The following is a 21,444-nucleotide window of genomic DNA, read 5'->3' as shown; positions in this document are numbered from 1 at the left end:
CAATCCTGCTAGTTCTTTCCATGGTTCCATCAATGAAGTAGGGTTGTAGCCCTTCCCTTTCCTTACAAACTCTTCCACATGGTTAAGAAACATAGGTGTTGCGCTCTGTAATGGAGTGTACATTTCGAACCATTTCTCACCTTCTAAAGGTAGGTATGTTACTTCAGCTAGTACCTTTGCATTCACCTAAATTTGTCTACCTTTGACTGTCGTCATTCCATCGTTCAGGTTCCTTACAAATTCTAAGGCCACTTCACTGTCAAAGCCCTATATCCGTAGGAAGCATTTTATCCATCCCACCTAATACAAAATGCTTCATGCCTGTTCTAAAACCCGCAGTTGTACACGTTCGCTGCAAATTGTGTGACCGCCCATTTTCACTGTCTCTACAAGGAGAAAACTTGGAAACAACAAGATTTAGAAAATCTAGGGTAAAAAACACTGTGAAGTAATGAAAACTTCAAAAGACCATAATATGCAATGATTATTGTAGAGTTGACAAATATCTATTATATTTTTAATATTTTTTGCCACTCCCCAAGGCAATTAAAGGTCATCCTCGATCATTTATTATATTTTTTTCGGAAAATAATCGACATGAATTATGGATATACAAGCATATTTATTTAACATGATGGATTAACTGCTAAGAAAAAGGAAATAATGGTGAGGCGTGCTACTAATTTAATAGAGGAATTAATCGTAGATTATGCTGACAAAACAAGATATTTGCAACACCCAAGGTTTAGGAAAAAAATGAAAAAGCATGTGGAAGAGATATTTAAGCTCTGACCATGGGTAAAATAGGTTTATTGAAAGAACACCTTTAGAGGAAAAAAGGTAAAAGGGATTTAAATATTTTCATTGAAGGATTGACATTAGAGGAAAATAATAGAAGAAATTTAAAATAGATATACTAATTCCCAAGAGTTATATTCTTAATATGTAGAATAAGAAGTAATTATTGATACACATTCATCGTTACCACCTTTTGAGGGAAAGAAATAATCCCCCATAGTAATTTAGTTATTTTCCTCTGTTATGGTTAAGGGAAAGGGAAATGGCTTGTTTTTCTTAATGGAAATTTGAAATGTACTTCAATACCACAGGCATGTCCTCTGCTTCTAGTAGGCGTCTATAGCCTTGACAGGGTTTCCTTTTAACCCAATGATTCGCCACTATCCCATTTCACTATTTTTAAATAAGATTCACGATTTTTGGTATTTCTTTAATTATGGACAAAAGGCCATTGTTCTGGCATGGTAACTAGCTGATAACAATGCCATTCACTAGAAATAATGGACGAACAAGCAAGCTCATGATGATACCTCTTTTCCTATGATTTGATGATCATAGGCCATTATCTTGGCTTGGTGACCAGAGTGGTAATGTCGCCATGTTAGATCCTATGATCATGTTAGGCTGGCTTGTGATGTGACCTCCTAACCTTTTTCAATTTTCTTCCTTCATTGTATTATTATGATAAGATATCAGTGAATGGGGTGGCTTATCAACTCCTTAAGTGTTAGGGATGGTGTGAAAAGTATCACAATGGTTACCTTCTTAGTTTTCCAATTTGCTCCCCAAAATTTATTTTTAAAGAGATCAAAGAATTATAGGAGACTTTTGAACAAAAAAGATAAAAAAAATTCTTCTAGTGGTAGTTTGAAGGAGCGTAGGGTAAATATATTTATAGACTTACAATATCAGGAATGTTTGAGATATTTGGGAGTTTTTTGAAAATTTTCTTAGCAAGAAAGTTATTGAATTTACCATAATTCCAAGGAGGGATTCAAAATGAAATAAATAATTCTAAATAAACAACCTAGTATTAAAAAAATGGTTAAAACTAGAGGGAACAATAATTGTAGCAAGGAAACAACAACTACAGAAAAGGAGTAGTAACTATAACTAAGGGAACAACTGCTGTGACTCAAGAAACAACAACCGTGATTAGGGAAAAATGGTTGTGACAAAGGGAATATCAAGTGAGATTGAGGGAACAACGATTGCAACTAAGGAAACAAAAATTGTGACTAAGGGAACAACAACTGAAACTCAAGGAACAATGGTTGTGACTAAGGGAACAACAACTGTGACCTACGGGAACATCAACCGTGGCCTAGGGATCAATGACTACGACTAAGGGAACAACAACTATGACATAAGGGAACAAAAAATATGACCTAAGGGAACGAAAATTGTCTTAGGGAACATTAGCTACGACTAAGGGAACAACAACTGAAACTAAGGGAACATTGGCTACAACTAAATGAACAACAGTCGTGACAAGGGAATAACAACTGCGACTAAGGAATCAATAGTTGTAACAAGGGAACAATGGCTGCAACCAATGGAACAAAAACTATGACCTAGGGAACAACATTGCCCCATGTTTTATGATCCGTAAACTACCATGGATATTCCACTAAACAGTTCGTCACAACAGATCTGAAAATATTATATAAAAACTTTGAGATTATATACTATTACAATTTTATTTAATTTCTAGATTTGTAAAACTAGTTGTAATTAGTGCATGCATGTAAAATTAAATCAAGAAGAAAAGTAGAGAACGATAAATATGCTTACAAACACATAATACACAAGATATGCTATCTGGGAAACCCTTTCGGGAGAAAACCCAGCTGGAAGGTGAGGCTGCTTAGCTCTCTTTCTCTATCTAGAAATATGGTTGTAGATACAAAGAATTAATGTCTGTGGCTTGTGGGCTCCTATAATGCAAAAATCCTCTCCATGGGCTCTACCTCCTATCTCTCTTGGCTATCTTTGCTCAACTATGGAACAAAATTCTCTCAAAAGAATGGAATGTCTCTACCTCCTAGTGGCCTAGTTATAATACAACCCGATAACTTACTAGTGGTTAATTTTGACTACATCAACTCTTACCTAGAGTTAGAAAATAGACTCTTCTAGAGTCTTTTACATCACAACACATGTGGCTAGCACCTTTTGCATGAATAATGGGGCTCACATGATATCCTCCTTGTTGGCTTGGTGGGTCTTCACCTAGGTTCAGAGTTAAGTTTGCCAAACAAATCCCTACACTATTGGCCCTTTCGGAATCAATCCGCAGAGCACAGACTGAAGTCTCACCCGAAGCAGTATGGGGGGATGCTGGAACCAATTTTCCACACCCATAGATGAGTGTGATGTCATTTTATGCCCTAAATATGCCTTCGTGTAGATCAATAAGCCCTTAAGGCTTATCGATATAAATTCCTTTTATCAACCTCTAGAACTTCGCGAAGGTCTATGACCATCTTTCATGGACCTTGACAGGTGAATCAATCATTTACGTGCCTCTATAATTATCCTTAGTTCTATATTTACCTAGATCAGCTTAAGTGTCTGGTAAATTTAACACACAATAAGATATCCTTTAAGTAGATAGATGTTATTATGTGCGTTCTTATAACAATGTAAAACATGCAAAATTGTGCATCAATACAACATTAAATCATAAACCCATAATACACCATAATATAATCACATTCATTCATAATAGAAGTAAATGGAAAAAACACATATATTTCCACAATAATCTCTTTTATTGATACTTCAGTTTTTCTTACAGACTCGAGACTACCCTGTGCACTTAGCTAGAAGGGTCTACGCACTCAGTTGCGCAATCTACCCTAGGTCTCTGCACACTCAGCTACAAAGCCTCTCTTGTACTCTAATAATCTTCACTCTTCACTTCTTAATGACCCATTACATTCACTGATCTCTCTACTATTATTATTCTACCTTAGACACTCTAAGACTCTCCTTTTTATAAAATGCCATGGTCCACAGACCATGGGTAGGTCTATACAATCAGACACAACTTACATAACAGAAGGGTAAAACCATTTATGACACTTAACTATCTACGCGCTCCGCGACCACAACTTGCGGAGACTTTACACTTTTTTGCCCCAAAACTTGGGCTTTCTGCCCCAAAACTTAGGCTTTTGCCCCAAAATTGACTGCAAGGGACCCTGTTTCAACATGCCCCCAACACAAATATAGTGACTTTCCCTTGAGTCACTCTATTGGCACGAATATCATACTGTGGAGACCTCCCAGCTCGACTTGCACCACTTCTACCTCAGTCGCACTCTGCGTGGCTGCCTGTTTGATCTACTCCGCCAGCTGCTCTGTTGTTGGTCTTGCAATGTCGTGCTTTACCTTCGGTTGTGTCCTATGTAGGCCTACTAGCTTCTCTTCAATGGTGGTAGAGATAGCAAAGGCCACGTCTAGCCGAAAACCCAATCTGGCCTTGAGGACCACCTCTTTCCGTTGCGCTGCCTCCACCTGTTCGAGCAACTACTTTGTATTTTGGGAAGTTTTGGTGTTCTTGGATAAATGCCTAACCCCCTAGACTAGTAGCTTAGTCTAGAAACAACAGTACAAAGCATTCTCTACCTTTTCTATAAACAATAGATAAAATAAGAGAACAAAGAACCTACTTGTAGCTTCCACTTGTTCCTTATCTCCTTTGACTGATTCTGTTGCTCCTTCTTGTACTTAAGCTGCTTGAGAAATACCTGCACATAGAAAGAAACAAGAACCCATCAAAGCATATGATAATCATCTATTGATTAAACATAGCATGGAATCAAGTACATGATAAGCATATGAAAGCATCAAAAGACAACACAAGCATATGGAAAAATCTTTGAACACTTTATTAGTGAAAGGAAGAGTTACAACCCAATTTGCCTGATTCAACATCACACCTCCAATTCAATCCCATCCTCTCCTCACAACAAGCAAGACACTTTGACATCATTACAACACTTTCAATCAACTCAAATCTCATACCAACAACATCTCCATACAATTCAATAATTTCCATCCCCTGATCACTTCGATGGGTGGTCTTTTTATAGGTGAATGAAGGAAGCTATGCCATGAGTGGTGATAATGAATGCCCTCCCAAATTTAGAATTCAGTTCCATGGAAGAAGGGATAAGGGGATTGATGTTCCTTAACTCCCTTCCTCATCCAAATATGAACTCAAAGGAGTGGATAGCCTTGAGAAACTTCTAGAGGCATCCAATGGATAAGGAATCTTTCAAACCCTCACGAAAATTCACTCAAATTCACCCAGCGCAAGCCAAAGTGCACTACATAGCATCCTGACAGTGTATGGTTTTCATTGCATTGCACCCTAATGAAGGCCTACCTATGCTGATATTCTTAGAGGCAGTTTCTAGATGTTTTCAGAGATGGAACTTCTTGGGAAGTGAGGCATTCTAATGTTTAACTTATTTTTAGAGCATGTAACAACTGCATTAGGGGTTGATGGGCCTTAATAGTATCGATCTGTAAGTTGGGGTTGATGTGCCCAAATGGATCTGTAACAATTGCCCCCTAAAGCATGAAGTCATAAATATATATGTCGAGTGAAATTATTCTAATGTTTAACTTATTTTTAGAGCATGTAACAACTGCATTAGGGGTTGATGGGCCTTAATAGTATCGATCTGTAAGTTGGGGTTGATGTGCCCAAATGGATCTGTAACAATTGCCCCCTAAAGCATGAAGTCATAAATATATATGTCGAGTGAAATTATTTATCATGTGGAGAGGAGATTTCAAAGCGGAAGGTGACCTACATCAATTACAATACATATATCATGATAATTTGATTTTTTCTCATGAAAAAGTTGAGGGAAGGCATACCCATGCTCAGCTTATAAACTTTCATTACATGTACAAATATAGTCATCTACAGATATAGACCCATGAATGGATGACCATCACTATAAGGCCATTGTACATTTGGTTTGGTACTCCTAAAAATATTGCAGCTTAGATGGATGAAACTAGACCCGGGGTCTTCAATCTCGTTCAATATTTCACTCAAGTACAAGTCTAACCATGTGAATAGATGATCTGAAGTCGAACATGGGAAGGCATCGTCTGGTTACCAACCAATGATGTAAGCCATTAACAGACGCGAGAGGAATCACTGATAATGATAATGGCCCTCAAGGTACTACAATACATTTCGCATGGTGTGAATAAAATATTTGATGTTGAACACCATACAAAGTATTTTGGTTGAAGGCCAGTGATGTCAACCTATCACCGGAAGTGAGGAACCTACCATTGATGTATGCAAGCCTCAAGGCACTGAAGGGGTGTTTCTAAGTCAACTTCTTGGATACTGTGCTGATGTTGACAAGAAGTGACTCGTCGCAGGAGGGCCTTGATGTATCCCACATCAATGACACGAAACGAGGTAAATGATTTTGGAGATGAGAATCGACTGACGACACAAGGTTCAGGAATGGCAGTCATGAAAATGAAGGTTTACGGTATTGTAAAGGATGAAGTTTGAACTGAATGACTTCTCTTGAACATGTCAGTGACTCTAAGATGAATTGGTAGCATTGACCCAAAACAAAGTAATGGATGGTATGATATACCAACAATGTGATAACCATCAAGCTGAATGACCCAATCCACATAGTCATGGTGATGAGGTGAAAGTGTCATGTTCAAGAGCGACTTGCTACCATAAAGTGTTCTCCCATTTCTCCCATTTTCCCCAGTCATTTCTGACCAATACCTCTTTATTTTTATCAAGCTTGAGGAGGATAACATACGCTTGTTTTATAATTCCACCCTTCAGGTGAATCCATCACTATTTGATGCTTTAATGAGTCTAGTGAAGGTGAAACTCGGTCTTGTCTAGATGGACAAGTTTGTCGCTATTTGATGTTTTTAATGAGTTTAACGACAAAGATAACTTGGTCCTTTTCATGTTTAGAGATTTTGAAAAGGGATGAAAAGGAAACTCCAAAAGTTATTTTTCATAGATTAATCTCTCAAGTCTGAAAAAGCATAAAATAAAACTAGAGAGATATCATTTCCAATTCGTTAACGAGCTGGAAAGGACAAGCACTCGACAATCTTATCATGTTTAGAGAGTCTGAAAAGAGCTTAAAGACGACTCCATTTTGAGGAACGAGTGGTGTATAAGGTAGCAAATGGTTCCAATGATGTTGGAACTTCTCAAAACATGTTGATTTATGTGAAGAGGCTAGCTAATAAGACCACTCATTGCAACTGTTCCTCAAAAAAGGTAAAACAACCAAGTGAAAGCGTATGATTGGCCAAAGGAATGGTGGTGATGGGATGAAAACAAATAAGGCTCATCTAACAAAAAGGCTGATAGAATGGAAATCACAAGGGTTAAAAATGGACAATGGGTTCATTTTTACACAAGCTTGAACCATAGGGAACTATGCATGGTTCAGTTTCATGTTTACACAAGCTTGAAATGGAAAACTATGCTTGGATTCAATTTCATTTTTACACAAGCTTAAAATGAAAAATTATGCTTGAATTTGGTTTCATTTTTAGACAAGCTCGAAATGAAAAACTATGCTTGAAATTGGTTTACATGCCCCCAACATGATGAAAGGAAGAGTCTCCTGTAACCAGATGGAAGTCGCTTCGGTGAAGCAGGACAGCTATCCAACACCTTTTTGGCTTCATCCAGATAGGGACAAAGGTGAATGGGGTGATTCCCTTCACATAACCTACAGGGAAACTTAACCTTACCACAAGGTGCATGCCCCCCAAGCTTCATTACATTCACCTAAGTAGACTACTCATGGCTATGAGGTGGATGGAATGAAGGTTCATTTACGAGCTCAAGTGAAAGACTCGACTGGGATTTTATGAGATCTACTCAAAGACTCGACTTGGGACTTGGGACCTTGTTTCAATTTTAATGAGCTTGACACAAGAAAAGGAACTCTGCTTAGATTCCTTGTTTCATCTTTTAACGAGCTTGACACAAGACAAGGAACTATGCTCATGGGAGCTGTTTCATTTTTTAACAAGGTTGACACAAGGCAAGGAACTATCCTCGTACTCCTTGGTTTCATTTTTTAATGAGGTTGACACAAGACAAGGAACTATCCTCGTGGGAGATGTTTCATTTTTTAATGAGGTTGACACAATAAAAGAACTATCCTCATACTCCTTGTTTCATTTTTTAACGAGGTTGACACAAGACAAGGAACTGTCCTCATGGACCTGTTTCATTTTTTAATGAGGTTGACACAAGACTAGGAACTATCCTTGTTTTCTCTTGTTTCATTTTCTAACGAGGTTGACAAAAGACTAGGAACTATCCTCGTAAACCTGTTTCATTTTTTAATGAGGTTGACACAGTAAAAGAACTATCCTCGTTTTCCCTTATTTCATTTTTTAATGAGGTTGACATAAGACTAGGAACTGTCCTCATAAACCTATTTCATTTTTTAACAAAGTTAACACAGTAAAAGAACTATCCTCGTTAAGCTGTTTCATTTTTAAATGAGGTTGACATAGTAAAAGAACTATCCTCATAGATCATTGGATCACAACTCATAAGAGGTCATGAAGGAGAGATCTGGTTCCAATGCCCCCAATACATGATGTACAACATCACTGAATTGATCGTCAGTTGATGTAGGTATGGAACAGGTTGCCACATAATTAACCCATGGTGGGGGTGATACCATTGGTACAAAAGGACCATTTAGGGAAGATGGTTGACTAGGAGCCATATTTGGATAGGGAAATGAAAGCTGGTCAACGGTGACAATTCTACCTTCATGCGGGAAACAAATCACTCGAAAGAGTGTTGAAACAATAGCTCCCATGTCATAAACATAGTCATGCCCAAGAAGTAAGTTATAATCTAAAGGTCCCGGGACTACCATCACATTCAGATAAACAATTTTTCCTCCCAAAGTAATAGGTAACTGAGGGAGGATCCCTAATGGTTGACTAGTTCTTCTGTTAAAAGCCAACAGATTCTACGTAACAGGCACAAGTGGCAATGAATCGAGTGCTTGCCAAGCAGTAGAGGAAAGGATACTCACTGATGTGCCATCATTTATAATAGTTCCAGATATAATCATATTACAAACTTGTACTATGATCTGCAAAGGCACATAGGAAGGAAGCCAGAATCTTGCCAATCATTTCCAATCAAAGGAAGTGACTAGACTACTTGGAGGGGGTACCATAGAAACCAAAGAATTACATTTAACCCCTTGAGTTACAAGAACTGGAGGATTTTCCTCCTATCTTTATGGAATAGGAGGACTACCCCCAAGCTCATTAGAATCTGAAGAAACAAAAATAACTTGAGTGGTATCATATTCACTCTCTTTAGGAAGGGTACAATTTATTGAAGGTGAAATCGGGTCAATAGTTACCTTGACCTATTGATTTGGATTGGGTATAGACTCATAGGATTCACTTTTAGAGAGGGTGGGTTCGACCGATGGCTGATTTTGGTCAGTCAATGCATTAACTATTGAAGGATTTAGGGAGAGTTTCCTATAACTAGATGGAAGTCGTTGCAGTGAAGCAAGACGGTTATCCAACACTCTTTTGGCTTCATCCAGATAGGGACAAAGGTGAATGGGGTGATTCCCTTCACATAACCTACATGGAAACTTAACTTTACCCTTCGTTCCATGAAATTTACTACCACTAGTTGATGGTGTGTCACCAACATGATCTCGAGAAGTTGATGACACAGGATGATGTGAATAGGAAGACCATTATTCTAAGATCTGAGAAATATCAATACAATTTTGAAGAAGATGGTCTCCCGCACAAAGTTTGTATGGATATCAAACTTTATGAGGCTTGATGGATGGTTTCTCATCAGATGTTACATTCAAAGTACTGGTTGCTTGGTTGCCCCTCTGCTGAATTTGCTTCTTCTTCTTCTTCTTCCCTTTCTTCTTCTTCTTAGCCACTTGGTTACTAGTACCAATACTTTCACCAGGCAAAAAGGAAGAAGAGGAGGAAGAAATAACTGAGGAAGAAGGCAAAGGGTCAACTTTAGGATCAACTGGAGGTTGATTTTGTCTAGTTGGAGGTGTACTCGATTGCGGAGAAATCATGACATTTAGAACCAAGGAGGTTGAAAACAACCATACTGGCAAGCCAATGGTAAATCTTGGAAGGGAAAATGTAGCCATGTAAGTAGCACCAATATTTTTGAAAGGAGGAAAAGGAGTAGGATTCCTATCAAAAGAAATTCCTTGATTGGTGGACTTCGGACTTTTTGCCACATGCTTCAACCTAAGATCAACTAAGGAGCAAGTGTGGCGGATGTTATCCGCGGTCAATTAATTTTATTTTAATCAAAGTAACATAACAAAACAAAAGAGGGATAATCTAGGCAAAAGGTTTACCAAGCAACTGTGAACTGTAGATTACCTCTCAACGAACCGAGAAGTACAGGCAGGCAATCTCCCCAAATGTTGTGTGTTGGGCCGCCAAATTAGCATACATTTTCACTCCATTTTCACCTTTAGTCTCATTTTGTCACCTCATTTCATCACATTATCATTATATTTTCATTACCATATGGGTTCATAGTTTCATTTTCCAAAGTTATTTATTTTATGCATTTAAAGTGAATTTATGATTAAAAGTTAGAAAAATAACATGTATTTTCTTATATCTAAAGGTGAAATGAGTTTGGTGACATGTGTAGGTGATTTGGAAGGTTCCAAGATACTCTTACGTGGCCTTCAAGACTCAAATTCGAATTATCTTGAAGATTTGAAGGAGATTTGGGATAGGGATCAAGAATATCTCATGGAGAAAAATCATGGATAAAGGAATATGTGTCTCATATTGGTTGTAACCATATGAGGGATTAGCGGATCCCCATTAACGAGTTAGTGGCTTAAATTTTTGTATAAATAGGAGCACCTCCTCCATTCCAAAAGGAGGACTCTTGGAGCATGTATCCAACTTATGATGGAATAGAATAAAGCTTCATTTTACATAAATTTTCTTTCTATAGTTTTAGATATAAATTGTGTTAATGTAGTATATGAATTTATGGAATAGCTTGTCACTTTGTTCTTAAGAGAATTGAGCTCACTCTGAAAAGATCAAAGAAACATTTTATTTCATAATAGATCTTATTTCATTTAATTGCCTAGATGTTTGAGGATTTATTTGTGATTGATGAATGGGTTTTAAATTAAAATCTTATCAGCATATGAGGGGACAACCAAGGGTCTAAGTTAGGCTCTCTCTCTATTTGATTTGCATGATAATTGAAATTCATTCTTTTGCTTTTAAGTTTCAAGTTATTTCATTTCTTATTCTTATGAATGAATCTTAGTTTAGTTTGGATTAGTATACAAGGGGACAATCAAGGGACTAACTTAATCTCTCTCTCTATTTGAATCTGAACAACAATTAAAATTAATTCTCTTGTCTTTATTTCAAGTTTCTGATTTTATGTAATCAATGATTTTTTTCAATTTATAATACTGTAGGGAAGGACAACCAGACCTCTTCAATTAGGAGCCTCTTCCCTTGCATATTATATTGAATAAAAAATCATTTAGTTAGACATAGAGTTAGTTGCCTACTCCTGCATAGATTTTTCTGGCATCATCACAAGCTTATGAGTATCCCTGGTTGATAATTTAATGAAAGAAATTTAAGAAATTAAATTGCCCATCACTGTGTTCAGTGTATCACAGTGCACAAGGCAGCCGACTAGGTTACCTAAGGATGGATAGAAACCTAGAGTTGTCCTCCCATATATACCTAAAGGTACGTGGAGGCCTAGTCTGTATAAGCGCTATCTAATGCAAAATCGTACAGTGAGAGCATTCCCATATAATTTATCTATTGTAACACCGCCCTATATACCAGAAGGTACTTGGACGAGATACGATATAACTCACGTACATGGAATGAGGTATCGCACTTGGGATGTATTGAAGACAAGTTAGCGACAACTGCTTTGTTTTATGACGCCAGAACATGTCTCTAGCCTAGAACTCTAAATGTTTTTCGTTAGGTGACAATGCTCCATTAGGTAAATTCAGATAAATTTTAAGTTGATCTTATTTAGAATTTTCCTTTCAAGGTTCACCACGTGATGTATGTTTGTAATTCCTGAAATGAAACTAATATGATAAGCATACTTTCCATTCAATTTTAACAATGAAAATCCTAGCTAGTAGGGATAGAGAAATCAGATCTTTGACAAAGAGCAAAGAGCACATCTAATGCAATTTCCCTAGCTGTTGCTTTCAAGCATTCACAAACTACAATATCTATAATGCAAAATGCATGTATTTGTTTTCGATTTCCCTTAATGTGAATGAACAAAAAAGAAAACTATTGCACAAATAATCAGTAAACTCTTTTCATAAAAATGACGATTTTGCGACAATTTCTTTTCAAGGAAAGGAAGACTCTATGACACTTTCGTTTTCAAAGAAATGAGGAATTACGACAATTTCAACGAAAAGACTAATCATATGCACATATCAATCAATTGATCTTTCATGAATGAAGATTTGACGACAATTCAACTTTCGAAGGAAAATTTGATTTTATGACATTTTTTTGGCTAAAGATCAATCGATCAAAACTAACTTTCGACTATAGATTGAAAATGACAAAGTAAATACATAAGAAACATTTATCAATCCTAGTCTAAGTAAGGCCAAATTAAGGAGATGAAAAAAAATTTTCAGAGACAAAACATCATTGACATTCAACAAATCATTCAAGGAAGAGAAAAATGGCAAAACTTTCAGTTCCTAGATGGGAAACTGACCCTCAAGGGATCAATGCAAGCAACAGTTAGAGACAGTGTGTTGAATTGCACTGGATCTATGCGGGAAGTACACTGTAGTGCACTATGTCCTTCATTGGACTGCGCTGGTGATAGTAAGCCATTCTGAAGGCAATTTTGACGTAGTTTCAACTCAATTTTCAATGAAAAGAAGACTGAAATCCAATCAACGACCACAACTACAGTATGTAGAAATGTCTTAAGACGCTGATAAGCTACTAAGATGGATGATCGCTCCCCAGTGGAGTCACCAATTTATTTTTGGAAGTTTTAGTGTTCTTGGATAAATTCCTAACCCTTTTGACTAGTAGCTTAGTTTAGAAACAACAGTACAAAGCGTTCTCTACCTTTTCTATAAACAATAGATAAAATAAGAGAACAGAGAACCTACTTGTAGATTCCGCTTGTTCCTTATCTCCCTTGACTGATTTTGTTACTCCTTGTAATTAAGCCGCTTGAGAAGTACCTGCACACAGGTAGAAACAAGAACCCATCAAATCATATGATAATGATCTATTGATTAAGCATAGCATGGAATCAAGTACATGATAAGCATATGAAAGCATCAAAAGACAACACAAGCATATGGAAAAAGCTTTGAACACTTTATTAGTGAAAGGAAGAGTTATGACCCAATTTTCCTGATTCAGCATCACTCCTCCAGTTCAATCCCATCCTCTCCTCACAACAAGCAAGACACTTTGACATCATTACAACACTTGCAATCAACTCAAATCTCATACCAACAACATCTCCCTACAATTCAATAATTTTCAGCCCCTAATCACATAGATGAGTGGTCTTTTTATAGGTGAATGAAGGAAGTTATGCCGTGAATGGTGATAATGAATGCCCTCCCAAATTTAGAATTCAGTTCCATGGAAGAAGGGATAAGGGGATTAATGTTCCTTAACTCCCTTCCTCATCCAAATACAAACTCAAAGGAATGGATAGCCTTGAGAAACTTCTATAGGCATCTTATGGATAAGGGATCTTTCAAAACCTCACGGAAATTGGCTCAAATTCACCCAGCGCTAGCCAAAGAGGGACCAAGTGTGCTGCATAGCATCTTGATAATGTATTGTTTGCATTGCAACGCACCCTAATTGATCAGGAACTCAGTACCAAGTGTCGTAAAATGGTCAAACATGAAAGTGCTCAGAACTCATTGGAACCTGAATTAATGGAAAGTGCTCGTCCTCCCGATTCCAGCGCCGCAAACGGTTCGAAAAACGGTCACCGTATGAGGAAGTTATGGCAAAAAGAAGAATTGCTCAATAACTTTAGAAATTTGAATTTTTAAAAAAAATTAAAAAAAGAATATTCCTTTTTGGCAGCCAATCAGGAAGTGCAACGTGGCAGGCCCGGAGGGCGCCACGTGGCCTGTGGACGTCAGCAAACTTCATGAGCGCGACGCATATCAAAATTATTGTAGGGTTGTGGATTGAACCCTTGACCTACTTTGCACGAATCCAACGCCTTACCGTTAGGCCACAGATGCGGACTTGTTTATATGGCGGTGAAAAGCGTTTAACATATCTGACACGTGCTACAAGCGGGAAAGTAGGGGGCCAGCCCCTAAGGGCCAGCCCCGCATGCCATATGACCTCAGCCCGAAAACCAGGGCTTAAGCCCCATAACCGCCAGCACGGAATCCTATGCAAACAGCCAGCGGATTTTTTGGTCACATGCATTTAAGAAAACTGCAGTTCAGTTGGCGGCAGAATTGGCGGAGCGCCAAATTTGGCGGCCGCTCCACATTTGGTGGGCCTAACTGGCCGTCACTAAAGTTAACTGGGGTTTTGTTAGGCCAAGCTGGCAGTTGGGAGTAAATGGCCATAACTTTGGCTAGGAAAGTCCGTTTTGGACGAATTTTTTTTTGATTGTGGGTCTCTTCGACCTTCTGAAGCCATTGGCACAGATTTCACAGCCATCTGAGGTCATTTTCAGGTTTTTTTGCTTCGTGGAAGTTCTAGGAGCCATCAGGGCCAAATCAGTTTGGGAGCTGCATTGGGAATTGTGCAGCCATTGGAAGTGGAACGAAGGTCATTCCTGAAGTTTTCCAGCCTTCTGAATCCATTTCTACAGCTCGTTTTTCCTTCTGAGGCATTCTTTTCACTGTTTAGCTTCAGGGAAGCTTTCAGGGCCACTAGGGCCATTTCAGTGTTGGAGCTGTTTGGGGGCTATATTCATCCGTTTTTGGTGATTCAAAAGCCTATGTCTGCTATTTTCGACCTTCTGAGTCTAATGGAAGAGGTTTCAGAACCAATTGAGGTCATCTTCACCTCGAAATTCTCCATTCAAGTTTAAAGAGCCACTAGGGCCAATTGGGGAAAGTACTGTATAAGGTACAAAATTCACTGTTTAGTGTTTGGGAAAGAGCATGTTTGGCTAATTCCTATCTTCTGATTCTGTATTTACAGTCAGATCTGTCCTTTGAGACACTCATATTCTTGTATTAGCCTTTGTAGCAATTTTAATACAAGAGGACAAGCCTAGTTGGAGAGGCTTGGTCCAGCAGATGTAGCCCAGGAGGGGGTGAACTGCTTTATCATTTTGATGTCTTTATTTGCTGAAGATGATATGGTAAACAAATCTGATATAAAGTTTTAAACAGCAAATATACATAACTTGCATACACACATAATCACCTATTCAGCTACAGAAAGTTATTTGTCTTTTTCCGCAAGATATAAAACTTCAAGTATGTGTATGTCAAAGACTTCTAAGTGTTTACTTGTTTATTTCTTTAGGCAGAGCCTGTAAAGGGCCAGGTAGCCTCTGGAACTCATCCTCTTTTTAGAGGTGACATGTCCGGTGAATGCCCCTACAGTCTATCTCTGTATAAGAAATAAGAAGTTTACACAATTTTAGAGGTCATTTGGAGTGTCTAGCTCACAGTTGAAATTATTGGAAATGGATACCTTGCACCCTTAAACAAGTACATTCCATTTTCAGATCAGATGGTATCAGAGCACTAGGTTGCTTGACTGACATCACTAGCTTGATTGTGTAGCTTGAAAGGTGTCTTAAGCAGTGTTGAAGATTGACTGCTTTACTACTTGTTTTGTGAGTTTGCTGAAGCTCTTTTGTTCATTTTTATAATGACAACTTCCATAAGTGAGTTCTCAAAATCGTCCTCCTTCACAAGATTCTTTGATGAAGGCTTGAAGCAAGAATTTTTCATCATGATGAATATGGTGAGAGAAATGTATGAGGATGAAAGAAAGAGCTCTAGACTTCAAGAGCAGTTGAATTCCATGAGGGAAGAGAATCAATTGCTTTCTAACCAACTGCAGGAAATGAAAGGCCAACTCCATATTGCAAATATGAAGCTGGAAAGGATGCATGAGTTGGAGACACAACTCCTTGTTGCCAAAGAAGCCTTAGCCAAGTATCAGCTTGAAGAAGAGGTAAACAATTATAGTTTGTCTTCAAATTCTGATAAGAATGTTTATGTTGGTTCTTTTGAGAAACATACCAGAGGCATAGGGTCCAAGTTGATGTCCAAAATGGGATATCAAGGACAAGGATTGGGCAAACATGCACAGGGTATAGTTGAGCCAATAATGGTTGAGGTAAGGCCTAAGAATTTGGGTCTTGGTTATGGACAATCTTGTGGAGAAAGTTCCAAAGCAGCCATGAAGGCAATTGAAACAATTCCTAGAAGGAGTTTCATTTCAAGTTCTTTATCTCAAGGTTGTAAAGGTTGTATTCTTGAGGAATGCAATAGTTTGAAACATGCCTTGCAAGAAGAAGGTGTGCATAAGCATGCACTTGAACAAGAGAATTGTGAAAGCTCTAAAACCATTGAAGGGATTCATGGTGTTCCAAAAGGAGCTTCTTCTTCGTTTGATTCATCTCCTCATGAAGGTAATGAAGGTGAAAGACAAAGGTATAAATCTGATTTCAATCATATTTCCTTTGATCATGTAAATCATGGAAAATTTCCACACAAGCATTGGAAAAGAATTGCATGTTCTTTTTGTGGTTTGTTTAACCATAGTGTTTCTAGATGTTGGAAAAGAATGGCAACATGCAGGAAACTTTTGAAGGAAAGGAGGCAAGAAGCCAAAGTTCCATTGAACAATGCAAATCACGTTGTCAAGAAGATGAACATGTGTTGCACTTATTGCCATAAGCATGGACATACTGCTGAAAGGTGCTGGACTCTGAATCCAACAATGGTTCCACAAAAGTTAAAGAAATTGGGGCAAGAGTATGGCAAGAATGGGAAGGAAGTTTCCATCATTGATATGTGTCAGGATGATACACAAGCTGATATCGATGTGCAGTTAAAGGAAGAGCCTTTGAAATGGATTGGTAAGAAGTGGTTAGAATTCTTATCCAATTGAAGTTGCATGTCTTTTGATTGAATGCATTTCATTGTTAAGGGAATGCAAGTTGCAAGATGGAAAAGCTGAGTATGAGACTCACTCTATTGTAGCGGAAGTTATATTCATTTCAGCTTTGAAAGTACATGTACATGTGATCGAGGATCTTGTACTTATGATTGTACTTAAGATAAATTTTAAGGATAAACTGCATGCATGAGAATGATATGCATGTGCACAGGGATCATGATGATTTCTTTGTTTTTTAAACATGTATGTGTGATTAACTTGAAGGGTTGATCACTTTGTTTTAACCATGCATGTAATGTAATCTTGACTTGGAAAAAGATAATTTGATCTCCAAGATTGTAAAAGGGAGAGATGATGAAGCATTTCATCTTTGTAAGAGCCTTCTCATTTGGTAGGCAGTTCTTCTTCTGGAGCAGAGGTGCCATGGATGGGCATCGTGACAGTGGAAAACCCACATGTTTAGAGAAAGATTTCAGCTCATATATCAGCAAGTTTCATTGCTGGTTTCTGTAAACTTTCAGCTTGTCTGGCGAACAAGCTTGGTCGGGATTCGACAAGAGTTTGGCTTATGCAGCGAAAAGTTGCCATGACGACAGTTGGCAAGGCAGGACATTTTGGCATCAGTATGCTCTTTTGGCTGAACGGAAGAGGATATTTCTGTTCCTCAAGTGCTGTACAGTTCAGTTCAAAGATTCAGTGAGCTTTTGGGGACCAAAAGCCTTCTCATTTGGGAGGTGTGATCAGGAACTCAGTACCAAGTGTCGTAAAATGGTCAAAAATGAAAGTGCTCAGAACTCATTGGAACCTAAACGACTGGAAAGTGCTCGTCCTCCCGATTCCGGCGCCGCAAACGGTTCGAAAAACGGTCGCCGTATGAGGAAGTTATGGCAAAAAGAAGAATTGCTCAATAACTTTAGAAATTTGAATTTTTAAAAAAAATTTAAAAAAGAATATTCCACGGAATATTCTTTGGAATATTCCACGGAATATTCTTTGGAATATTCCTTTTTGACTGTCAATCAGGAAGTGCAACGTGGCAGGCCCGGAGGGCGGCACGTGGCCTGTGGGAGTTCAGCAAACTTCATGAGCGCGACGCATATCAAAATTATGGTGGGGCTGTGGATTGAAACCTTGACCTACTTTGCACGAAGCCAACGCCTTACCGTTAGGCCACAGATGCTGACTTGTTTATATGGCGGTGAAAAGCATTTAAAATATTTGAAATGTGCTACAGGCGAGAAAGTAGGGGGCCAGCCCCTAAGGGCTAGCCCCGCATGCCATATGACCTCAGCCCGAAAACCAGGGCTTAAGCCCCATAACCGCCAGCACGGAATCCTACGCAAACAGCCAGCGGATTTTTTGGTCACATGCATTTAAGAAAACTGCAGTTCAGTTGGCGGCAGAATTGGCGGGGCGCCAAATTTGGCGGCCGCTCCACATTTGGCGGGCTTAACTGGCCGTCACTAAAGTTAACTGGGGTTTTGTTAGGCCAAGCTGGCAGTTGGGAGTAAATGGCCATAACTTTGGCTAGGAAAGTCCGTTTTGGACGAATTTTTTTTTGATTTTGGGTCTCTTCGACCTTCTGAAGCCATTGGCACAGGTTTCACAGCCATCTGAGATCATTTACAGGTGTTGTTTCTTCGTGGAAGTTCCAGGAGCCATCAGGGCCAAATCAGTTTGGGAGATGCATTGGGAATTTTGCAGCCATTGGAAGTGGAACGAAGGTCATTCCTGAAGTTTTCCAGCCTTCTGAATCCATTTCTACAGCTCGTTTTTCCTTCTGATGCATTCTTTTTACTGTTTAGCTTCAGAGAAGCTTTCAGGGCCACTAGGGCCATTTCAGTGTTGGAGCTGTTTGGGGGCTATATTCATCTGTTTTTGGTGATTCAAAAGCCTATGTCTGCTATTTTAGACCTTCTGAGTCTAATGGCAGAGGTTTCAGAACCAATTGAGGTCATCGTCACCTCGAAATTCTCCATTCAAGTTTGAAGAGCCACTAGGGCCAATTGGGGAAAGTACTGTATAAGGTACAAAATTCACTGTTTAGTGTTTGGGAAAGAGCATGTTTGGCTAATTCCTATCTTCTGATTCTGTATTTACAGTCAGATCTGTCCTTTGAGACACTCATATTCTTGTATTAGCCTTTGTAGCAATTTTAATACAAGAGGACAAGCCTAGTTGGAGAGGTTTGGTCCAGCAGATGTAGCCCAGGAGGGGGTGAACTGCTTTATCATTTTGATGTCTTTATTTGCTGAAGATGATATGGTAAACAAATCTGATATAAAGTTTTAAACAGCAAATATACATAACTTGCATATACACATAATCACCTATTCAGCTGCAGAAAGTTATTTGTCTTTTTCCGCAAGATATAAAACTTCAAGTATGTGTATGTCAAAGACTTCTAAGTGTTTACTTGTTTATTTCTTTAGGCAGAGCCTGTAAAGGGCCAGGTAGCCTCTGGAACTCATCCTCTTTTTAGAGGTGACATGTCTGGTGAATGCCCCTACAGTTTATCTCTGTATAAGAAATAAGAAGTTTACACAATTTTAGAGGTCATTTGGAGTGTCTAGCTCATAGTTGAAATTATTGGAAATGGATACCTTGCACCCTTAAACAAGTACATTCCATTTTCAGATCATATGGTATCAGAGCACTAGGTTGCTTGACTGACATCACTAGCTTGATTGTGTAGCTTGAAAGGTGTCTTACGCAGTGTTGAAGATTGACTGCTTTACTACTTGTTTTGTGAGTTTGTTGAAGCTCTTTTGTTCATTTTTATAATGACAACTTCCATAAGTGAGTTCTCAAAATCGTCCTCCTTCACAAGATTCTTTGATGAAGGCTTGAAGCAAGAATTTTTCATCATGATGAATATGGTGAGAGAAATGTATGAGGATGAAAGAAAGAGCTCTAGACTTCAAGAGCAGTTGAATTCCATGAGGGAAGAGAATCAATTGCTTTCTAACCAACTGCAGGAAATGAAAGGCCAACTCCATATTGCAAATATGAAGCTGGAAAGGATGCATGAGTTGGAGACACAACTCCTTGTTGCCAAAGAAGCCTTAGCCAAGTATCAGCTTGAAGAAGAGGTAAACAATTCTAGTTTGTCTTCAAATTCTGATAAGAATGTTTATGTTGGTTCTTTTGAGAAACATACCAGAGGCATAGGGTCCAAGTTGATGTCCAAAATGGGATATCAAGGACAAGGATTGGGAAAACATGCACAGGGTATAGTTGAGCCAATAATGGTTGAGGTAAGGCCTAAGAATTTGGGTATTGGTTATGGACAATCTTGTGGAGAAAGTTCCAAAGCAGCCATGAAGGCAATTGAAACAGTTCCTAGAAGGAGTTTCATTTCAAGTTCTTTATCTCAAGGTTGTAAAGGTTGTATTCTTGAGGAATGCAATAGTTTGAAACATGCCTTGCAAGAAGAAGGTGTGCATAAGCATGCACTTGAACAAGAGAATTGTGAAAGCTCTAAAACCATTGAAGGGATTCATGGTGTTCCAAAAGGAGCTTCTTCTTCGTTTGATTCATCTCCTCATGAAGGTAATGAAGGTGAAAGACAAAGGTATAAATCTGATTTCAATCATATTTCCTTTGATCATGTAAATCATGGAAAATTTCCACACAAGCATTGGAAAATAATTGCATGTTCTTTTTGTGGTTTGTTTAACCATAGTGTTTCTAGATGTTGGAAAAGAATGGCAACATGCAGGAAACTTTTGAAGGAAAGGAGGCAAGAAGCCAAAGTTCCATTGAACAATGCAAATCATGTTGTCAAGAAGATGAACATGTGTTGCACTTATTGCCATAAGCATGGACATACTGCTGAAAGGTGCTGGACTCTGAATCCAACAATGGTTCCACAAAAGTTAAAGAAATTGGAGCAAGAGTATGGCAAGAATGGGAAGGAAGTTTCCATCATTGATATGTGTCAGGATGATACACAAGCTGATATCGATGTGCAGTTAAAGGAAGAGCCTTTGAAATGGATTGGTAAGAAGTGGTTAGAATTCTTATCCAATTGAAGTTGCATGTCTTTTGATTGAATGCATTTCATTGTTAAGGGAATGCAAGTTGCAAGATGGAAAAGCTGAGTATGAGACTCACTCTATTGCAGCGGAAGTTATATTCATTTCAGCTTTGAAAGTACATGTACATGTGATCGAGGATCTTGTACTTATGATTGTACTTAAGATAAATTTGAAGGATAAACTGCATGCATGAGAATGATATGCATGTGCACAGGGATCATGATGATTTCCTTGTTTTTTAAACATGTATGTGTGATTAACTTGAAGGTTTGATCACTTTGTTTTAACCATGCATGTAATGTAATCTTGACTTGGAAAAAGATAATTTGACCTCCAAGATTGTAAAGGGGAGAGATGATGAAGTATTTCATCTTTGTAAGAGCCTTCT

Source organism: Pinus tabuliformis, chromosome 2_2 (genome assembly GCF_031772625.1).
Source record: "Pinus tabuliformis cultivar Carrire ecotype Pingquan chromosome 2_2, CPIR1, whole genome shotgun sequence".
Lineage (NCBI taxonomy): Eukaryota > Viridiplantae > Streptophyta > Pinopsida > Pinales > Pinaceae > Pinus > Pinus tabuliformis.
This window is presented reverse-complemented; position numbering follows the sequence as displayed.